The sequence below is a fragment of the Lactuca virosa genome, chromosome 2 (genome assembly GCF_052849685.1).
Source record: "Lactuca virosa cultivar CGN04683 chromosome 2, Lactuca_virosa_CGN04683_v6, whole genome shotgun sequence".
Taxonomy (NCBI): Eukaryota; Viridiplantae; Streptophyta; class Magnoliopsida; order Asterales; family Asteraceae; genus Lactuca; species Lactuca virosa.
This window is the reverse complement of record NC_136427.1, coordinates 263992765-263999775: the sequence shown is the minus strand read 5'-3', so window position 1 is coordinate 263999775 and position 7011 is coordinate 263992765.

Below are 7011 nucleotides of genomic sequence, written 5' to 3'. Positions count from 1 at the left end.
ACTTAGAGGATTCAGGATGATTCTGGAGGAAAGTATGGATAGGTGTGGAAGGTAGTATTGGGCTCGTACTACTGAAAGCACAGGATCCATACTCGAATCCGCAAAAGTCTTGGACAATCTAAGAAGCCTGGGAAGGAGAATTCTTGGTTATGATTGGACCGTGGGGATAACTGCTTTGCAGAATGAGGATGAGCACGCATGGGCGGGACCGGGGTTGGTCCCGACTCTGGTGGTGAGCCTGTTAGCGGAAGGACTGCCAAGTTTTCGAGTTCGCCTTGGATCTCTTGTATCAGGCGGCAAGGGTTGATTGTGCGATTTTATTGCGCTTTGGGATTTGAAGCTATGTCGTGGGAGTAGTTTATAGTCGGTTTAGAGCAGAGGTTGCTCCAACTACTGTAGTTCAGCCGTTGGCGTTTGAGCTTGTGAGTGTGTCAGGGTGCGAGACCCTGAATGATATGGATCTTAGAGCTGAGGGCGGAAGATTGATTAGGAGTACCTCAATGAGAGAGGTTCGGGTCAGGTGAATTTATTGGAGGGTCTTGGGCGGAGACCCAAGGGTTTGGATCTGCTTTTGAGAGGCCAGTAGGGTCGGATCCAGTGCAACGCTTTTAAAACTGTGCGATGAAGTTTCGTTCCAAGGGTTTGGATTGTCATTGGGATCGGAATGAGGTGTTACATCATGTTCCCTAGGTGGTCGAGGTATCAAAGGAGGAGGTGGCCAGGATTCCTTCAGATGTTTGCGGATATGCCATCTTCGGCCACTTCCGGTGGATATCGGGTATTTGTATCGCTTGGGAATTATGATAAGTTGGGTCTCGGGTCGGTTTTATGCTATTGTCTGTGTCAGCAAGGGTTGTCAGATGCCATTCAGCATGTCGAGGAATCTTTTAGAGATCTTCAGACAGACGTGGCTCGCGGAGTGGATTCCGCGTGTACCGTGATTGCTCCGAGTCGTGGACGGAATCTGTTCAGTGATCTGGGTTGCTACAGGTGTAGCAGGTTTGGTCACAACATCATGTAACATCCCAACCGTCAGGTATCATTATTATTCCATTTAGGTTTCATGTTTTAAGGTCTACTCGACGAGTTGACGCTGTGACTCGTCGAGTAGCAGCGGGTCAGGACACGTCATTTAATGAGTGACTCGACGAGTCGGCATGGGGGACTCGACGAGTAGGAGCTGGCAGTGGAAACCCTAAATTTCAGGGTTTTTGCACCCTATATATTGGACCATTAGCGCCTCCCACTGTCCTCTATCACCCCTTGAGAGCCAGAAACCCTAATTTCCGTGAGTGTGAGCTTGGAGAGTGTTTTGGAGCTTTGAGAAGTGATTTTTGTGAAGGAAACTTGTAGATCAAGAGGCTAGCATCAAGGATTTCGTGTGGATCCAGAGTCTACTTCAGCTTGGGCACGTTTTGGAGGTAACAAGTTGTTACCTTGAGCTCTTTGCTTCTATAATCTTTCATATGTGAAGATTAGGGCTTTCTTTAGCTATTCATGAAGGGATTATGGTATGGGAGCTAGATCTGAAGTTGAAACTTCAGATTTGAACCTCTTTTGAGTCCTAAGTCCATAAAGTTCTTAATAGGGTCGTGAAGGAACCCTTGTTTATGAGTAAAGTCCCATTCAAAGCTTAGATGTGGATTTTGAGTCATGCAAATACGTAAAGGTAGCAACTTTACGTTGCTAATGCACTCTAGGGACCTAGATCTACTGTTTGGATCAAAGGGGTAGTCCAGAATCGCTTGATCATGAGAGTATGCGTATGGACTCGGCGAGTCTGGGAGATGACTCGGCGAGTCGGGTAGGGTTTTGTCCAAATTAGTCCCGCTTGGACTCGGCGAGGTCTGGGAAATGACTCGGAGAGTCAGTTTGGACTTCCAAGCTGAGTCGCGTATCGACTCGGCGAGTCGAGTCGAGAAATTCTGGAATCAGAAGGGGCTCGAAGCAGAGAAAGTTATATCCAGCAAACAGGTCAACATGGACTGTTGACCATTGGCTAGAGACTTGACTTGACTGTGGGATGTCTTGTACCTCCTAAGGGCATTTTGGTAATTTGAGTAATTATGGTGTGGACCACTTATGGGTACAGGCGAGGAGGTTGGAGCTATATCGGGAGATATGGACAGTATCATTCCGAGCTGCTAGCAAGGTGAGTTATCCTCACTATATCAATAGGGTCTAAGGCACCAAGGCCGACCCTTTTAGTTGTTATCTTGGTTACATTAGGCTACATGTGGTTATGATCTGTTAGATTGGTAACAAGATAGACAGTATGTTGTTATGCTCTTATGATCCGTTAGGATTGAATGTCAGTGGCCTGTTTAGGTCGGTGCTATGGTTAGGAAAGATTACTGTGATCGATGATCTGGGAGATAGTTATATCTGATGTTTGTATATGCTAGCCTATGTTAGTCTTGTGCACATGGTTATTGGTTTGATGTTTGGGTTGAGGCGGTCCTGCTTTGTGCTGAAGGCCAACATACCCTACGAGCGGTCCGGAAGGACTGTAGGCGCGTATGGCGGTCCAGTCATATCGAAGGCTCAGGATAGATCCAGATAGATTGAAGGCCCGGTTGGGCGGTCCCGTCAGGCCGAAGGCCCAGTATGCATGTTATTGATTATCTGTTATTGATATGGTATTATCGGTGTGGTATTGGTATTTTGGGGGTAGCTCACTAAGCCCTCGGGCTTACAGTTTCAGTTTATTGTTTTAGGTACTTTCGGAGATTGTGGCAAGGCAAAGGCTTGACCGTACTGCTCCTCATCCATATGATTATACTTCTGGGACACTCTGATGAATAATATTTTGAAAACATTTTGTAAAACTCTATTTGGTTTTATGGTTGAAAAAGTTTAAATTTGGCTTAAAATTTTTGGATGTTACAAGTTGGTATTAGAGCCTTGGTTTGAGTGAATTGGAGGAACACTAGTGTGAATCCAGTCTCAAATCAAGGAAAGTTTTAGAATAAATTCTAAAGTGGTTTTCAAAATAGGGGATGGAGGATGCAGAGTGTACGATCAGCCGGAGCCAATAAGTAGACCCCAAAATACCATACAGTTATTTGATATTATGATCTGTTAGAACAACATGCTAGTGTTAGGCTAGGGATCTTCAGGAATTGCATGATAGACTTGCCTGATTATATGATGCCTACTAGCCTAGGGTTTCTTTTATATGGAATTGACATCATTACTGTAGCTGTTTAGTGTAAGCATCACGGCTGTGCATAATCAAGATCTTATAGCTTGAGAATGTTTGATTCTACCTTAGGGTAGGATTGGATATTCGAAAGTCTATCAGGTCCAGCGTTATGTGTGGCTAGCATACACTAATGTTGCAGGGTTGGTGGAAGTTTCATGGATGGATGGGTCGAGAGAAGCCGTGAGGCCAGTTGTGAGATAGTTTCACATTTCTCCTAGGAGTGAGGGTTGAGCTCTTGCTATGTTAATGTCTATGGTTAGGGCGTTGTGGTGATACTTGAGACAAATATGGGTAGGTGTGGAAGGTAGTATGGGCCCGTACTACTGGAAGCATAAGACCCATACGCGTAGCAAGGAAGTCACAACCCCTAGTGTTTGTGGGAATTGGTCTCCCGATTTTATGTTGTTTATCTGACGTCTCGGGCATATTTTCAGTATGGTGATGACGAGATGCTTTACGACCGGATCCGGATCACGATCAGGGGGCGGAGGCCCGGATGAGCCTATAGCACCTGAGCCTGTGGTGCAGATAGGGACAGAGGAGTTGGATGCCAGGATTCGGGAGATCCTGCATGATGAGATTGCTGCTGCGTTTCGAGCGCAACTGCCAGAGATGTTTGGGTCGATCAAGACCGCTATGGTCGAGTACTTTGATGAGCGTTATGCAGCCTTAGCAGAGACGGTTGCCGCGGCAGCCACGACGGCTGTAACAGCGGCAGGGGGTGGAGGAGGAGCCAGACGGGCTTTCCAGTACTGGGACATCGATAACACGAAGCCCCCGACATTTGATGGTACACAGGATGCGATCAGGGCTATGAGGTGGTTATCTGATGTGGAGGGCTGTTTCTTCACGTGCTCTTGTCCTACTGACCAGAAGGTCAGGTGTGCCCTGAACCTGCTGAGGCTTGGGGCCAAGGACTGGTGGAGACTGACGACTGGGTCATACACCGATGATTAGAGAGCTGCTATTACTTGGGAGCAGTTCAGGGATATGTTCCGCACCCGCTACGTTCCACGCGTGGAGCGGGAGCGGCTTGCTCAGGAGTTTTTGACATTGTGGCAGGATGGAGAGTCGGTGATGGAGATCTCCCGCATGTTCTCGGAGAGGGCTATGTTTTGCCCAGAGTTTGCTTCCGAGCAGTCTGAGATGACTCGTTATCTGAGTATGCTCAAGACAGATATCCGTCAGTTTGTTGCTACGCAACGTTGTGATACTCTTCTGGATCTTAGGAAGCCGCGAGGCGGCGTGAGTTGGAGATAGAGCTGCAGTTGAAGGAGCAGCGTCAGGTTCCGACTCAGTCTCAGCCGGCACCTAAGCGGTCTAAGACCGCTGATACTAGGACCGGAGGTCAGCAGAGCCGCACTTGTAGAAAGTGTGGCAGGGGTCATTCTGGAGTTTGTCGAGCAGGTGGTGGTTGCCACAAATGTGGCAAGGAGGGGCACTATTCCAGGGACTGTCGCCAGTCCGCCCCTCCGACAGATATGAGGATATGTTATCACTGTCATCAGGTTGGTCATGTGAAGACCAACTGTCCGCAGCTCGCCGCCAAGCCGGCGCAGATTCCCGCACCATCTACGTTGAGGATTGCGGATGGGATGCGAGTCAAGACGGAGCCTCCGAAGGCTCAGGGGCGTGCCTTCCAGCTCACAGCCGAGGAGGCCAAGGCAGCATCGGATGTGGTTGCTGGTATGTTTCTATTCTCTATTTCAGTTATCATATTTGTGTTATGCTTATCTGTTGTACCTATGTTTAGGTACGTTCTTAGTAAACTTTTTGCTTGCATTGGTTTTATTCGACTCGGGGGCTAGTCGGTCGTTTGTATCTCAGACTTTCAGTAGGGGGTTCAGTGTGCCGGTAGATGAGCTTGAGTGTCCATTGCGAGTTTCTATCACCAACGAACATGAGATTTCTGCTTCTTCGGTCTACCGGGGGTGTGAGTTGGAGATTTTCGGGGTATCATTTCCGATAGATTTGATTCCTATTCCTATGGGGGAAGTATGTATGATCGTGGGGATGGATTGGCTCAGTCGATTTGGCGCCATGATCGATTGTGAGGGACAGCGAGTAGTAGTTCGAACCCCAAGTGGGGGAGAACTGGTGGTATATGGTGAGGGCACCAGAGTAGGATCAGGGTTTTGTTCGGCAGCCAGGGCTCGGCAGTATATTCAGCACGGGTGTGCCGGTTATCTAGCGTATGTGGTGGATACGCGGGTCATGGATCAGACTTCAGTTTCAGAGGTCCCGGTGGTTAGAGAGTTTGCTGACGTGTTTCCGGAGGAGTTACCTGGAGTGCCTCCGGAGAGGCAGGTGGAGTTCAGGATTTATCTAGTGCCGGGTGCGGCCCCTATCGCTAAGGCGTCGTACCGTTTGGCACCGCCAGAGATACATGAGTTGTCAACTCAGTTGCAGGAGCTGTTCGGTAAGCAGTTTATTCGTCCGAGTAGTTCTCCATGGGGAGCACCGATCCTTTTTGTCAGGAAGAAGGACGGTTCGCACCGGATGTGCATTGATTATAGGGAGTTGAACAAGTTAACGGTGAAAAACCGTTATCCACTCCCGAGGATAGATGATCTTTTCGATCAATTGCAGGGTGCATCTTGGTTTTCCAAGATCCATTTGAGATTCGTATATCACCAGGTCAGGGTGAGAGAGGAAGACGTGGAGAAGACCGCGTTTCAGACTCGTTATGGTCATTACGAGTTCGTGGTGATGCCGTTTGGGCTCACCAACGCGCCGACAGTGTTCATGGACCTGATAAATCGGGTCTGCAGACCGATGCTTGATCGCTCGGTCATTGTGTTCATAGATGATATCTTGGTGTATTCCAAGACCCGAGAGCAGCACGAGGAGCACCTTAGGGAGCTATTGGGAGTTTTAAGGCGAGAACGGCTTTATGCCAAGTTCTCAAAGTGTGAGTTTTGGTTGCGAGAGGTCCAGTTCCTTGGGCACCTCATTAACCAAGAGGGGATTTTGGTCGATCCGACCAAGATTGAGGCGGTTATGCAGTGGGAGATTCTGAAATCTCCCTCAGATATCCGGAGCTTCTTGGGATTAGCAGGGTACTACCGGAGATTCATTCGAGATTTCTCCAAGATTGCAGTACCCCTCACTCGTCTAACGAGGAAGGGGGTGGACTTCTGGTGGGGCCCTGAGTAGCAGAGGGCGTTTGAGACCCTCCAGCAGTGTTTATGCGAGGTGCGCCAGTGTTGACACTCCCCGAGGGAGTTGAGGATTTCGTGGTATTCTGTGATGCATCCATCACAGGTTTGGGGGCAGTCCTCATGCAGAGAGGACGAGTGATAGCCTATGCATCGCGGCAGCTGAAGCCGCACGAGACGAGATACCCTACGCACAATCTGGAGTTGGGTGCGGTGGTATTCGCTCTCAAGATTTTGAGGCATTACCTTTATGGAGTCCGTTGTACCATATACACGGATCACAAGAGTTTAAGACACATCATGGATCAGCCGAACCTGAATATGAGGCAGCGCAAGTGGCTGGATGTAGTCAAGGACTACGACTGCGAGATCCTTTACCACCCCGATAAAGCGAATGTGGTTGCGGACGCTTTGAGCCGCAAGTCAGCTGGGTCTTCTACCCCAGCAAGGTGCATGAGGATAGCGGTGGATTCCCCGCTTGTGAGTATGATTAAAGATGCCCAGGTTGAGGGCATGCGGCCAGAGAACTGGAAGTTAGAAAAGGTCAAGGGCGAGAGCGCCCGGTTTGTTCAGGATAGCCGTGGATTATTGACCCGATACGGTCGGGTTTGGGTTCCGATGTTTGGTGGGATCAGGCAGACGGTGATG